The 16,182-nt window shown below is 36.6% G+C and overlaps 1 protein-coding gene across 47 annotated transcripts in view; it reads left to right on the forward strand.

Annotated features, from left to right (window-relative positions):
* ZNF644 (zinc finger protein 644) overlaps positions 1 to 16,182 on the forward strand; it is a 116,755-nt gene that overhangs the window by 21,888 nt on the left and 78,685 nt on the right. For 3 of the 47 annotated variants that reach the window (XM_071217265.1, XM_071217290.1, XM_071217297.1), the window contains one exon: positions 15,644 to 15,722. The exons of the other annotated variants lie outside the window; for them this stretch is intronic. The gene's annotated coding sequence lies outside the window, so the exon portion shown is untranslated. Of the gene's footprint in view, positions 1 to 15,643; positions 15,723 to 16,182 lie in introns of those variants that run through there. 47 annotated transcript variants of the gene reach the window in all.

Consider the following 16,182-nt stretch of genomic DNA (forward strand, 5'->3'; position numbering starts at 1 on the left):
AAGAACAAGCTTGGTTTCATTGATTTTGTTTGTTTTTCTAGTCTCCATTTCATTTATTTCTGCTTTAATCTACTTTCTGCTTGCTTTGGGTTCTGTTTATTTTTTGTCTAGTTTGTTAAGGCAAAAAGTTAGTGATAAGAAATCTTTTAAAAATGTATAGTTGCGAAAATGTATAGGCGCTAACAGTTCTAAATTTCCCTCTTAACCAGGGGTCCACAGAAAGATTTTAGGGGTCCGTGAGCTTGAATTGAAAAAAATCAATTCATCTTTTTTTTCTCTGACCTCTAACTGAAATCTAGCATTTCCTTCAGTTATGAATGTATGCAGTAAATAAATTATAGTATTATTCATTTCACCTGACTGACAAAGGGGTCCATGGAACAGAAATGGTTAAGAACCCCTGCTCTAAGAACTGCTGTAGCTTCATCCTGTAAGTTTTGCTATGTTGTGATTTCATTTTCATTCATATCAATATATTTCCTTATTTTGCATATAATTTCTTCTTTGACCCATTGGCTGTTTAGTGTATTGTTTAACTTCCAGATATTTGTGAATTTTCCAAATTTCCTTCTGTTACTGATTTCTAATTTCATTCCATTATGTTTAGAAAATATAATTTGTATGATTTTATTCCTTTTAAATTTAATGAGATTTGTTTTATGGCCTAACATGTGGTCTCTCTTGGAGAATGCCCTATATGCACTTGAGAAAAATGTGTGTTCTGCTGTTGTTGAATATTCTGTAGATGTTCTCCCTTCACTTGTCAGTTTTGCTTCAGGTATTTTGGGGCTCTATTCCTAGGTGCATATATGTTTATAATTCTCAAGTCCTTTAGGCAGGTTGGCACTTTTTATCATCTTATCAAGTTCATTTTGTCTGAGATTAGGATAGCCACTCCAGCACTCTTTTGGTTATTGTTTGCATGGTGTATCTTTTTCCATCCATTTCACTTTCAAATTTTTGTGTCTTTGGATCTAAAAGGTGTCTCTTACAGACATTATATTGCTGGGTTATGTTTTTGTTTTTTTTAATCCATTCTGCTAACCTGTGCTTTTGATTGGACTGCTCAATTCATTTACATTTAATGTAATTTCTGAAAAACTAGGATTTATATCTGCCATTTTGCTGTTTGTTTTGTATATGTTTTACATCTTTTCTGTTCCTCTATTTCTATTTCCTTCTTTTGAGGTAAGTAGGTATTTTTTAGTATACTGTTTAAATTCCCTTGATGCTTCTTTTATTACAATATATATATTTTGTTATTTCCTTGGTGGTTACCCTGGGAATTACAATTAATTTATTTCAGTCTATTATAAGATATAAAAATATTGCTTTAGTATAACTCCATTCCCTTCCTATCCTTTGTGCTGTTATTGTCATACAAATTATATCTTCATATATTGCATATTGATAACACAAATTTATAATTATTGCTTTATGCCATTTTCTTTTAAACCAAATATGAGAAAATAAAAGTCACAAGCAAAAAATACTTTTATATTTATGTATGTAGGTGTCTTTATTATGCTCCTTATTTCTTCGGGTAGGTTGGAGTTACTGTTTAGTGTCCTTTCATTTCAGCCTGAAGGATATCCTTTAGTATTTCTTGCTAGAGACCAATTAAGTTTTTTGTTTATTTGGGAATACATTAATTTCTTCTTCATATTTGAAGCATAGTTTTGCCAGATGTAGAAATCATCAGATATTTTTCTTTCAGCACTTTGAGTGTGTCTTCTCATTACCTTTAGCCTCCCTGGTTTCTGATGAGAAATCAGTTCTTTTTTTTTTTTCTCTTAAAGCCATTTCAAATATAACTCAGGAGGAAGATAATGATTGGGACTCTTTTTTTTTTTTCTTATTTAAGACTTATTTATCCTCCCCCCCCACCCCCACCCCCCGTTGTTTTATGTTTGCAGTCTGCGCCCTGTGTCCATTCACTGTGCGCTCTTCAGTGTCTGCTTGTCTTCTCTTTAAGCAGCACTGGGTACCAATCCTGGGACCTTCTGGAGTGGGAGAGAGGCGCTCAATCTCTCATGCCACCTCAGCTTCCTGTTCTGCTGTGTCTCTCCTCTGTGTCTCTTTTTTGTTGCATCATCTTGTGCCTGCGGCCAGCACTCTGCGTGGGCCAACTCACTGCGCAGGTCAGCTTGCCTTCACCAGGAGGCCCCGGGAATCGAACCCTGGACCTCCCATATGGTAGATCGGAGTCCAGTTGCTTGAGCCACACCCACTTCCCAGAAATCAGTTCTTAATTTTTTGAGGATCTCTATAGGTGATGAGTCACTTCTCTTTTGCTTCTTCCAGGATTCTCTCTTCGAATTTGTCTTTTGACAGCTTGCGTTTCGGTGTGCGTCTCTTTGACGCAGTACTACTTGTAGTTCACTAAATGTCTTAGATGTTTGGATTGTTTTTGTCAAATACGAGGAGTTTTCAGCCAGTGTTTTTCAAGTGTTCTTTCTTCCCCTTTCCTCTGGAACTCCCATTTTGTACATTAGTTTGCTTAATGCTACTTTATCCCATAGGTCTCCTAAGCTCTGTTCATTTTTGTTTATATGGTTTTTTTTCCTCAGACTGCATTATCTCAATTGACCTATCCTCATTTGCCTGCTCAAATCTACTCTTAAAACTGTCTAATGAATTTTTCGTTTACTGTTATTGTTTATTTCAGCTCTAGAATTTCTGTACGATTCATTTCTGTAATTTCTGTATATTTATTGATATTCTCTTTTTATGAGATAGCCATCCTATCCTTTACTTTTTTAGGCATGATTTCCTTTAGCTCTTTGAGTATATGTGAAGAAGTTGATTAAAAGTATTTGCCTGGTAAGTCAAATGTCTGGGCTTCCTTGCGGACAGTTTCAGTTGGCTTCTCCCCCCCCCCCCCTTATATGGGCTGCCCTTCGTTGGGTTTTAAGTGTCATGTAATTTTTTGTTGTTGTTGAAAATAGGACATTTTAAATAATGTGACAAATCTTGTAATCAGATTTTTTCCCTCCCCAGGCTTTATTGTTATTCCTCTTTGTTGTTTGTTTAGTGACTTTTCTGAACTTATTCTATAAAGTCTGTATTGTTAGTCGTGTTGGCCACTGAAGTCTCTGCTTGGTTAGCTTAGTGGACATCTAATGATTGGTCAGAGATTTTCTTAAATGATTGGAACCAAAAAGTCTTCCAGTCTTTGTTGAAGGGCTCTGTGTGTGTTGGACATAGCTTCAGCTCTCAGCCTTAACCTTCACTTCCTCCTTGTCTTAAGGTTAGCCAGAGGTGAGTACCTGCCGCCTTCTCAGTTCTTGCCTGAACATTCCCACAGGCCTTGCCATGTGTGCAACCCTTTTTGCACTAGGTGAGATCTTGATTTAGGTCAAATTAAGACAGATTTATGAGCAGTCTTTCAGGAAACCACTGGACATGTCAAAAAATGACAGTTCTCTGAGAATGGGGTATTGAAGGAATTCCACCCCTTTTTTTATTCCTCTGGTGGTCACCAGACTGCTACTTTTTTACCAGAATTGTGGGTAGTTGGTTTTCAAAGTTAGGGAATAGGATGAGTTAAAATACCACAGAGCTCTCTTTTTCTTACTGAGATTTAGCCATCTTTTTTTAATAATCTCTCCCCGGGTTGCTGCAAGCATTTGGTTAGCCACCAGAGTTCTGAAGAATTGAATTCTGACAGTCATTGCCAGTGTTCTCATTGCTTTTATGAAGATCATTTTCAGAGGTCTTTATTCTGGCGTTTTCATTGATGTCCTATTGTTGAGTTTTCAGAGTTCTTTTATATTTAGATAAGAGTCTTTTGTCAGATATCTGGTTTGCAAATACTTTCTCCCAATCAGTAACTTGTTTTTTCATTCTTTTAATAGGGTTTTTCACAGAGTAAAAGTTTCTCATTTTAATGAGTTCAAATTATCACTTTTTTTCTTTTATGGATCATGCTTTTGGTCTCATTTGTAAGAACTGTTTTCCTGACACTAGACCCTGATGGTTTTTCCTATCTTTTCTTCTAAAAGTTTATCTTACATTTAAACTTAAGGTCCATTTTGAGTTAGTTTTTATATAGAATGTGCTGTTTATGCTGAACTTTATTTTTTTGTCTATCTATATACAATTTTCCAGCATCACTTTGGAAAAGACTGTTCTTTACCTTCAGTTGCTTTTGCACCTTTGTCAAAATTTAGTTGGTCATAGTTGTGTGGGGCTATGGTATAATTGAAGGGGGGTTACAAAAAGGAGGCAGTCTGTTCTAAAAGGAAAAATCAAGACCATTGTAAGCATTTTGTTAGAAATGTGGAGAGGGGGAGAGGAGATAGTGATAAGTAGTGTTTATTTTCATAACAAGCTTTATTTGATTTTTAAAAAAGTTTTATTGATATATAAAAGTTTTATTGATATATATTCATCCGAAGTATACAATCAGTGGCTCTCATTGTAATCAGTGTTGTGTATTCATCACCATGATCAGTTTTAGAACATTTTTTCAAAAAGAAAGATCCCATACCCAATTTTCCCTATTGTTGACCGTTAGCATTGGTGTGTAATCTTTGTTACAAATGATGGAAGAATATGAAAACATTAGTTATAGTCCATATTTGCAGGAGGCATATTATTCCCCATATATCTCTCTACTGTTAATACCTTGTAATAGTGACATGTATCTGTTATGTTTATGAAAGAACATTTTTATATTTGTACTGTTAATCACAGTCATTGTCCACAACAGGGTGCCCTGTCTTAGATAGTCCCATGCTTTATCCTCTGGCTTTCCTTCTAGTGACATGCCTGGCATTCACATACAGTCATAGCTCTTAATTATACTCAGAACAATGCGCTCCTTCACTTCTATCCATTTCCAAACATTTATAATCAATCTAATCAGAAATTCTGTTCAAATGAAGTATCAGCTTCCCATTTCTCTTATTCTATCTCTTGGTAATGTATATTCCAGATCCTAACCCTGTAAGTTTTCTTATTATAATCTGTTCATATTGTGAGATGATAACAATATTTGTCCTTCTGTATCTGGTTTATTTCACTAAACATAATGTCCTCAGGGTTCATCCATGTTGTCACATGCATCAGAAATTCAGTCCTTCTTACACCTGAATAATATTCCATTGTATGTATATACCACATTTTGTTTATCCATTCATTAGTTGATGGACACTTGGGTTGCTTCCATCTTTTGGCAGCTGTGAATAATGCCAGTATGAACATTGGTGTGCAAATATCTGTGCATGTCCCTGCTTTCAGTACTTCTGGGTATGTATATATACCTAGTAGTGGAATTGCCAGATCATGTGGGGATCCTATACTTAGCTTTTTGATGAACCACCAAACACTTCCACAAGAGCTGCACCATTTTAGTGTTATGTCTCCTCATCCTTTTCAACACTTGTAGTTTTCTGTTTTTCAAGTAGTGACCATTCTTTTAATAGTAGGTATGAAATGATATCTTGTGGTATTGATTTGCATTTCCCTAATAGCTAATGGTGGGCATCTTACTCTGCAAAGTAAAGTGCTGCAAAATTTTTTTAAAGATTTATTTATCCACCCCCCCCCCCGCCACCCCCTTCATTTGTACTCGCTGTCTGCTCTCTGTGTCCATTAGTTGTGTGCTCATCTTCTTTTTAGGAGGCACCGGGAACCACACCCACACCCAGGACCTCCCATGGAAGGAGGCACCCATTGGCTTCAGCCACCTCTACTCCCTACTTGTTGTGTCTCATTGTGTTTCCTTGTTGAATCATCTTGTTGTCATTTGTTTGTGTCATCTTGTTGCATCAGCTCGCTGCTCTCACCCATCATGCCAACTCACTGTCTTGCTTGTCTTCTTTAGGAAACATAAGGAACTGAACTTGGGACCTCCCGTGTATTACGCAGGTACCCAACTGCTTGAGCCACATCCACATCCCAGGAATTTTGATTGAGGTTGTGTTGAATCTGTAAATCAGTTTGGGCAGAATTGACATCTTAAAGATATTTGGTCCTCTAATCTGTGAGCTTGGAATGTCCTTCCATTAATTTCAACAATTTATTTTTTGGGAGATTTTTAATAAGTGATTCACTGTCTTGTAATTCATCTCTTGAGATCTTCTATATCTTCTAGAGTCAGTGTAGGTTGTTTGTGTGTTTCTAGGAATTTGTTTCATCTGAGTTGTCTAATATTTTGGGAAACAGTTCATAATATCCTCTTATGATCTTTTTTTCCTGTCATTTCTGATTTTATTTATTTGCATCTTCTCTCTTTTTTCCATCACTCTAGCAAAGGATTTGTCAGTTTTATTGACCTTAAAGAGCCAACTCTTGGCTTTATTAATTCTGTTTTTATTTATTTCAATTTCATTTTTTTTCTGCTCTAATCTTTGTTATTTCTTTCTTTCTTTTCTTTGGGATTAGTTTGCTGTTCTTTTTCTACCTCTTCCAGGTGTGCTGTTTAAGACTATGATCGAGGTATTTAACAAGGGGTCAGTGAGCTTGAATTGAAATTCAAAAAAATCATTATTGTGGGGATGTGTTGGTGTGGGTGTGATATATTTATTAAATAATATACAGTATAGTGTGGACTTGGTAAGGTGTCCGTGGTTTTCACCTGACTGGCAGAGAGTACGTGGAACAAAAAAGGTTAAGAATTCCTGACTATGATTTTACCTCTTTTTTTTTTTTTTAAGATTTCATTTTTATTTTTTCAAAATTTCTGTCTTTCCCTCTACCATTGTCTGCTCTGTGTCCATTCACTGTGTGTTCTGTGTCCGCTTGCATTCTTACCAGGTGGCACTGGGAATCTGTATCTCTTTTTGCTGTGTCATCTCTCCATGTGTGCAGTGACACTCCTGGGTGTGCTGTGCTTTTTTTTGCACAGGGCGGCTCTCCTTGCAGGGCGCATTCCTTGTGCATGGGGCACCCCTACATGGGGGGCACCCCTGCATGGTGCCGCGGCACTGTGTGTGGGCCAGCTCACCACATGGGGCAGGAGGCCCTGAGTACTGAACCCTGGACCTCCTATATGGTAGGCGGATGCTCCATCAGTTGAGCCACATACACTTCCCTTACCTCTTTTTTCACTGTTTAGAACTGTAAATTTCCCTCTCAGCACTGCCTTTGTTCACTCTCATGTTTTGTGGGATGTTGTGTCCTCATTTTTATCCTTAAGATACTTACTGATTGATTTCTCTTGCAATTTCTTCTGTGACCTACTGATAAAGACTGCTATTTAACTTTCATATATTGTCAGTTTTCCAATTCTCCACCTGATAATGATTTCTAACTTCATTCCATTATGTTCAGAGAAGGTACTTTGTATACTTTCAGTCTTTTAAAATTTATTGAGACTTGTTTTGTGATCCATGATGTGGTCTGTTCTGGAGAATGATTCATGAGCACTTGAGAAGAATGTATATTGTGCTGTTCTGGTGTGCAGTGCTTTCTCTATGTCTAACTAGGTCTAGTTCAGTTATCATATTTTTCCAATTCTTTGTTTCCTTATTGATCTTTTATCTGGATGTTCTCTATTGATGAGAGTGATGTGTTGAAGTCTCCAAATATTATTGTACAGATGTCTCTTTCTTCCTTCGGTTTTGCCAGTGAGTCACTCATGTATTTTTGAGCACCCTGGTTAGGTGCATGAATATTTATGATTGCTATATCTTCTTGGCGAATTGCCCCTTTTATTAATATATAATTATCCTTCCTTGTCTCTAATAGCAGTTTTGCTTTTTAAAGTCTGTTTCATCTGATATAAGTATAACTACTCTACCTTTTCTTTCTGGTTACTGCATGCATAGAACATCTTTTTTCCAGTCTTTGACTTTCAACTTATTTGTGTCCATGCATGTAAGGTGAGTCTCTTGTAAACAGCATATAGATGGATTGCACTTTTTAATCCATTCTGCTAGCTTGTGTCTTCAGACTGGTGTGTTTAGACCATTAATAGTCAGTATTATTAGTGTAAAGTAGTATTTCATCCATTTTATTCTATGGTTTTTATGTCATATCTTACTTTGGCTCTTTATCCCTTGAATTATCCTTACTGATAATCTTCATGTCTGTACTCTCCTCTAAACCTCTTTCTCTTTCCTCTTCCTTTCAGCCTGCAGAATTCCCTATAGAATTTTTTTAGGTCACATCTCTCATTGATGGACTCAGTTTCTGTTTATCTTTGAATATTTTAAACTCTTCCTCTTTTTTGAAGGATAGTTTTGCTGGGTAAAGAATTTTTTTGGCTAGCAGTTTTCCTCTTTCAGTACTTTAAATATATCATACCACTGCCTTTTCACCTCCATGGTTTCTAATAAGAACTTGCCAGTTAATTTTACTGCTGTTCCCTTGTAAGTGATGAATCTCTTTTCTCTTGTTGCTTTCAGGATTCTCTGTTTATCATTGTCACTTGACATTCTGATTTATGTGTATTGGAGTATTTCTATTTAGGATTTTTTTCTATATGGAGTATGTTGTGCTTCTTGGACATTTATATTATTACGTCTTTCGTAAGAGTTGGGAAATTTTCAGCTATTATTTCCTCAAATATTCTTTCTGGCCCCTTTCTATTCACTTCTTGTTCTGAGATGCCTGTGACATGTAATGTTTTTGTGCTTTGTATGTCATTCAGTTTCCTGAGACCATGATCATTTTCGAATTCTTTGCTCTGTTTTTCTTTCTGTAGGATTTGCAGTGTCCTTTATTCCAGTTTGCTGATTCTTTTTCTGCTTGTTCAGATGTGCTGTCGTGTTCCCCCAGAGTATTTTTAATCCCTTCTGTAGCAGTTTGATATAATTGATGAATTCCAAAAAGAAATATTAGATTATATTTGTAATCTGATCTGTACCTGGGAATGATTGAGTTATGATTAGGGCATTGTGTCCCCACCCACAGATAAAAGGCATGGTGAAGAACAGAGTAGAGGTTTCTGATCTTGGAGTTTGATGCTGAAGACTTAAGCTGGAGCCCTGGGAAGTAAGCTCACAGAGGAAAGAGAAGCCAGCCCCAGGAAGAAAGGAACCTTGAACCCAGAGAAAAAGCAAGCCCCAGGAATGTAGGAACCCAGGAAGCCTGAACCCTCGCAGGCATCGGCAGCCATCTTGCTCCAACATGCGGAAATAGACTTTGGTTAGGGAAGTAATTTAGGCTTTATGGCCGGGTTAGCTGTAAGCTCCTACCCTAAATAAATACCCTTGATAAAAACCAAGCAATTTCTGGTATTTTGCATCAGCACCCCTTGGGCTGACTAATACACCTTCTATTGTGCCTTTCATTCCCATAAGTTCTTTTATGTTTCCTTTCATGCTTTTACATTTTTTTTTAAACTCGCTAATTTTCTTCTTAAATCTGATTTCTTTTTATGCCTATTTTTCTTGATCTTTTTGGATTGATTTTAGGAGATATGTTTGAACATCTTTGTTTTGCTGTTCCAAGTTCTGTGTCTCCCCAGACTTTTTTTTTCTTTTTTTTGCATTTCATTATTTATTTAGATGTTTAAACTCTCACACTCAGTTTTTACAAGCTGGTGAACCACTAACAAATTATTTCTTCCACAGAACTATAACTGTACATTCCCAGACCATTTAAATATATGGTTGAATTAACATTAATGCATGTCACAATTTTATTAATTACATAATAAATTATCAAGTATCCAAATATTAAGTCACACAGCTCAAAAGGCTTATAAAATATTGTATGTCTGCTGAATTCATTAACAGAAACCTTTTTTTTTTTGCAAGAAGTTGGGAAGAGAAGGGAGACAAATCACACTTCAAACAATAATAGCTGGTAAACAATTTCTAATAGATATGGGGAAAATTACAATAATTTCAGAAATTTATGATTAAGAATTGTTGTATTGCAGTTACCATAATAAAACATCTGTACCTTTAAAAACGTATTTACTAGAGAGCATGTTCTACATGTTCTGCAGAAGATGAAAGCAACATTATACTAAAAACATTTAATAGCTCCCTCACATTCGTCATGCCCTCCCAGTTAAGTTTGACTCCAAAGTACAAGCATTAAATTAAGTGTAAGACTTTTTTTGTGTGATCTTCCTGTTGCGTAAAAACTCTAGTTCATCCATTTTCTTAGCTGTGTACTATATTATTGGATAACTATAGTACCATTCATTCTATTATTAGTGAAATTTTGGGTTGTTTCCAATTTTAGGCTTTTATGAGCAATATAACTAACAGATTTCTTTAAATACATCTAGTGTACACATACTCAGACTTACGTTTAGTAAATATTTAGGACTTTAACAACTTTTTTCCCCAAAGTGTTTCTGACAATATGCAGTCTCATCAGCACAGTTTATATTGTACGTCATCTTCACCGGCATCTCATATTGTCACTTTTTAGTTCTAACCATTCTGGAGGGTATGTTGTTGTATTTCATAGTGGGTTGTCTTTTTTTTCTTTTCATTTCCCTGATTCCATATGTGTCCATGCACTTTCATACATTTATTCGCCAGATTTTGTACATGTTTTTTGTATACTTGAATAGAATATTCTGCAGGTTTTTGGGGTGTGAGTGCCGTATGTATATGTCTGAGCAATTTTTATTAATCTTATTCAAAACTCATGTGCTCAGTAACTTAATTTCTATGTGCTGGTTCTATTAGACTTTTAATTTTTTTTTACTATTGTGAATTTGGGTCTATTACGTTTCCATTTTTGCTTTATATTTGAAGCCACATTATTAGCACACAAATTTAGAATTGTTTCTGATGAGTTGACCTTTTATCATTATTAAGTGTTCTTTGTTAACTCTGATAATGCATTTTGCTTTAAAGTCTGTCTTAGTTTGATATTAACATAGCTCTACTAGCTTTCTTATAACTAGTGTTTAAGTGGTTCATTATAACAATGTTCATTTAGATTTCATGTAATTACTGATGTATTTGGTTTAAAATGAGCTTTCTACATAATCTCAGCTCATTCTGATTGTTGTAATTTTTCTTTAATCTTTTGCATTAAATATTTACTATTCCCCCAATCCTACTTTAGAAACAAAAACATCTGTTAGTTTTGTCTACTGGCCACAAATTCTCATTTTCATTTTCAAAGAATTATTTCACTAAATATTGACGTTGTTATTCCAGTGTTAGCATTGTTTCTGATTATGCCAACCGTTAATCATATTGCCATTTCTTTTCTGTAACCTGTCCTTTTTCTTGCTGCTTCAGAGTTTTCTCTTTGGCTTTCAGCAGCTTAATTATTATATGCATAGGAGTAATTCTTTGTGTTTATCCTGTTTGGATTTGTTGCAATTTTTGGATGGGGCGTTTTGTTAAATTTGTTGCAATTTTATCAGTAATTTTTCTTTTTGCTCTTTGGTCTGGACAATGTATTGCTCTTTCTTGAAGGTCACTAATCCTTTCTCTGATATTCTGTTGAATCCATCTTGTGGATTTTTCATTTCAGTTACTTTATTTTTGAGCTTTTTTTTTTGGGGGGGGGGTAGTTTCTACCAGTTCTTTGAATGCATTAATTTTTAGAACATACTAATAATAGCTGCTTTGAAGACTCAATATGCTAACTCCAACATACAAGTCTCAGAATGAGTATTTAATGACTCCCTGTTTTTCTGAGTATGGGCCATACTTACTTATTTCTCTGTGTATCTGGTGATTTTTGCTTGAAACCTGGAATTATTGGATATGTTTTGATGACTGTATTCTGTTACTGTTCTTCGATCTTTGTTTTAGTAGGTAGTTCACTTGCCTGGACTCAGACTGCCAACTTGATCTCCCCTGTGATATGCAGCTGCTGGCATCTCAGGTTTCTTCTTCCAGCTTCCAGCAAGCTACTGCTTCTTTTGCCTGACCTTTATGGGTCTCCTTGTGTCTGAGTAATTGGGTGGTCACCCAGTGATTTAGATGGAATGTATAGTCTGATTTTGAGGCTAGCCCTGTGATTTTTCTTGCTTCTAGGGCAGGGGTTCTTAACTAGGGGTCTGTGAGCCTAAATTGAAATTCAAAAAAACATTATTCTTGAGATGTGTTGGTGTGGGTATGAAATATTTGTTAAATAATGCACATTATAGTGTGGACTTAGTAAGGGATCTGCGGTTTTTACCTGGCAAAGGGGTCTGTGGAACAAAAAAAGGTTAAGAACCCTGCTCTAGGGATTCTACTAATTTCCATCTGTTCTCCTAGGTTTAGGCTCTTGTACTCTGATACTTCAAGCTTGTAAAGTTTCAGCTTTCTGTTGCCCAAGCTATGCACAGTTGAGGAATACATTGTTTAAAAAAAGCAACAAACTCAGAATACAGCTTTATTTTTCCAGAGTACTTCTCTCTAGTTCTTGCCTGCTGTTTCTGTGGACCCTGTCAGGTTTCCTCTGTATCTGCAGAGTTTATACTCAAAATTCTTGTTTTACTTCTACTTTGGTTCTCTTGCAGCAGTGTTGTCCCCATTTAAATTTCTAGCTGCTTTTCCAGGCTTGAACTCTGTACCTTAGAGATATTTTTTGTTTGTTTGCACCAGACACATTGGGTTTCTAGCAGTCTGGAATTACCTTAATAAAATTTTTGGGATTGAGGTGTGTTTGTTGGTTTGTTTTTAAATTTGACCACGTAGGTGTCTTTAAAAATGGCCACAATGCACACAAGGATCTTTGTTTGCTTTGGATTAACAAGAGTTCAGTCCTTGAGGGTCTGAATTCACATAGTGAGGAGCATTTAGTATGATCTTCACCATTTCTAAACTTATTGCTCCACTGGATCTCCAACAGTGTCAGAGGCACTGATAAGTTTCTCAGTTTCCTCATTAGGATTGGCAAACAGCCTCAAGGCAGAAGCATCCCTAGAAGTTGGGCTCACATCTATAGATTTTCATACTCTCTTGGGTCTTGGTGTCATTATTCTTTACTGTCTTGTTATTAATAGCTTTCTGATGCTTTCAAGCTGATAGCTTTTATATTGTATTCAGTTTCTCTAGTAGCTCTGAGTCAGAGAGTTATTTAGCCTGGTTGTTTGAAGCTGTACATACCCCAGAAAAACATGTTCTTAAATCTAATCCTTGGTGTGAACCCATTGTAGCAGGACCTTTTGATGAGGTTACTTCAGTTAAAGTGTGGTCCAGCCCAATCAGGATAGATCTTAATGCCATTACTGCAATCTTTTATAAGTGGAATAAAATTCACACATAGAGAAAATCAAAAGAAGCAAGAAAGTGAACATCAACAGGACCTGAAAGAGAAAGGAGAGACCAAGAGATGCTACTATGTGGCTTGTCAAGTGACAAGCCAAGGACCAAGGATCGCCAGCAGACAACCCTAGAATGCCATAGTCTTTGGGAAGAAAGTGTCACCTTAATTATGCCTTGATATGAACTTTTTCCCAGTCTCAAACTGTGAACAAATAAATTCCATTGTTTAACCTGACCTGTTTTTTGGTATTTGCTTGATCAGCCAAGGAAACTAAAACAGTATTACCTGATCTGTTCTTATTACACTTACCTGGCATGTTTGGATCTTTGGGTGCTTGTGATATCATTTGGATAATGTCTGTATCACTTGGCTTTGAGTTCTTCTGTGGTGACTTAATTCTAAGCATGTTCTCTTCATAAGGTGGGAAAGATGGCCACTGGCTTTTGTGACCGTCATCATTCTCATAAATATCATTTCCACAGAAGAGCGTGCCTCTTTCCTAATAGTCTCAGCAAATATTCTGAGGAGGATTCTAAGTCTTCCATTTTGGGTTATATTTCTATCCATGAATAAATCACCATGTCTAGGAGTAGCCTAGTAGTCACTTTTTCATCCCCGGGTCCAAGGGCCTAGTGTTAGCACCACTGTAAAAATTGAGTAAGGATGCTTTCCCAGAGGAAAACCAAGATGCTGTGAACAAAAGTAGGGGAGGAAATGTTAGGCAAAACAACAGATAGCTCTCTGGCAGTTTTCGTAGATTTTGGGGTATCGTGAAAAAATTTCATTATGTCATTTAATCCAGGAAAGCTGTTTAGAAACAGAATAATAATTAACTGGTGACTTTCTTTTCAGAACTGATTTGCTCAGTTTATGTGGCTCCAAGTTTGTAAAACTTGAGAAAGAATGTTTTGTAGATTCACGGTTAATAAAAGAGTAAGAAAGGCTTTTGTGTATCTCTTTTTCCCTTGGCACCAAAAGTTAAGAAATATAGGTCAATTGTGGATTTTGTTTTGTTTTTAAGATTTATTTTTTATTTATCCCCTCCTACCCATTCCCCCATTTTCTGTTCTCTTTGTCCATTCGCTATGTATCCTTCCTCCTGGTTGTCACCTTATCTCCTAAAATATTCTCATTAGGTGGCTCCAGGAACCGATCCTGGGACCTTCCAGAGTTGGGGAGAGGTGATTATTCTCTTGCGCCACCTCAGCTCCCCTGTTCTGCTCTGTCTTCTTATTTTCTCTCCTCTGTGTCTCTTGTTGGTCATCTTGCTGCATGAACTCTCCACTGCAGCCGGCACTTCCGCATGGGGCCACATTCCCGCGTGGGCCAGCTCACCCTCACCAGGAGACCCTGGGAATCGAACTTTGGACCTCCTGTGTGGTAGATGGGAGCCCATTTGGTTGAGCCATATCCGTTTCCCATCAATTGTTAATTTAAAATAAGTCCTCTAAGAACAAGAAAAATTCAATACTGTATCTTTAGGATAGAGTTGGTGTATCTGCTGTTGTGTAACAACTCAAAAATCTTGATTTAAACTGTTGCACTTATTAATAGATCAGTTCTACCTATCATCCAGGTGGTATTTCTGATCTTTGCTGGGCAGCGGCAGGTTGGTCTGGTAGGGGGCTCAACAGGTCTTGACTAGGTTCTCTTAACATGTTTGGGAGTTGGCTGGCTATAGTCTAGTATTTGGGCCGTCTTCCATGTGGTCTCTCATTCTCCAGCAGGTTAGCTTGGGTTTGTTTTCCTGGGCTTGTTCCAAAAGAAAGAACAGAAGTATACAAGGTTTCTGGAGGCCCAGGCTTAACTGGCTAACACTTGGTATGGCTGGTCTTCATTTCAGTCATTCTTACAGATGTATAGTGAATCTCTTTGTGCTTTTAATTTGCGCTTCTCTAATGACTAATGATGCTGAGTATCTTTTCATGTGCTTGTCATTCATATATCTTTGGTGAAATGCTTCTTCACATCATCTGCCTGTTTTCTGGAGTTTTTAAAAACATATTTATTGAGGCTTAATTGACATACAGTAAAGTGCACACGTTTAAAGTATATTGTTCGATAAGTTTTGACATATGGATACACTCAGGAAGCTATCACTGCAAACAAGATACTGCATATATTCATTACATACTTAAGTTTCTTTGTACCACTTTGTAATCCTTCCCAGTTCTATGTCTCATTCCCTTTTTGGGTCTGTCTCTTAAACCACATTTAGTCTAGGATTACTTTTCCTTCATTACTTAGGCAAGACTTTTTAGTACTCTTACCAGTGCTCCCTGAATTAGAAGTTTTCCCACTTTTAGTCTGAAGGAAATAGACACAATTTCTCACTCTGTGTAAGACTAGAGCAGTATTCCCTGTCATTCTTTTAGGTGGCTCTTTCTTTGGCCTTGAGTGGTTTCTCTACATATTTGCTCTAATCACAAAATATCTGGATTTTTTAGGGAAATAATTTTATTTCTCTTTAGCTGTCTTCTCTCTAATTAGTTTGTTCTTCTGTGTTCTCTAGCTGCCTTGGCTTTGACTTGCAGCTCAGTCTCGTCAATTCAGGGAGACCACTGAACTCTGCCTTGGTTTTCCTTCCTTGGGTAAGGGTCTTTACTTTCTTTAGGCAGTAAGCTGGGGTATTCAGTACCTTTGTTTTCCCTCTTTCAGGGGTCACTGTCTTTTTGCCTAATGTCTGATAACTGAAAGCAGTTGTTTCATGTATATTTTCTGATTTGTTAATTTTTTCAGGTGGGTAGGTAAACCCATTCCCTATTCATCCACCCTGGTTTAAAAAAAATTAGCATTTTTTTACTATTTTTTTTGACAGACTATTTTTTAGAGCAGTTTTAGGTTTAAAAAAAATTGTTCAGAATGTATAGAGTTCCCTTTATTCCTGTCCTCCTGCCCCTACAGTATCTTCTATTATTATCTTTCATTAGTGTGGTACATTTTTTACCCTTGATGAACCAATATTGATACATTATTATTAACATTCATAGTTTTTTTTAAAGATTTATTTATTTACCTATTTCTCTCCCCTTCTCTCCCGGCCCCCCCCGC

This window comes from Dasypus novemcinctus, chromosome 9 (assembly GCF_030445035.2).
Source record: "Dasypus novemcinctus isolate mDasNov1 chromosome 9, mDasNov1.1.hap2, whole genome shotgun sequence".
NCBI classification, from domain to species: domain Eukaryota; kingdom Metazoa; phylum Chordata; class Mammalia; order Cingulata; family Dasypodidae; genus Dasypus; species Dasypus novemcinctus.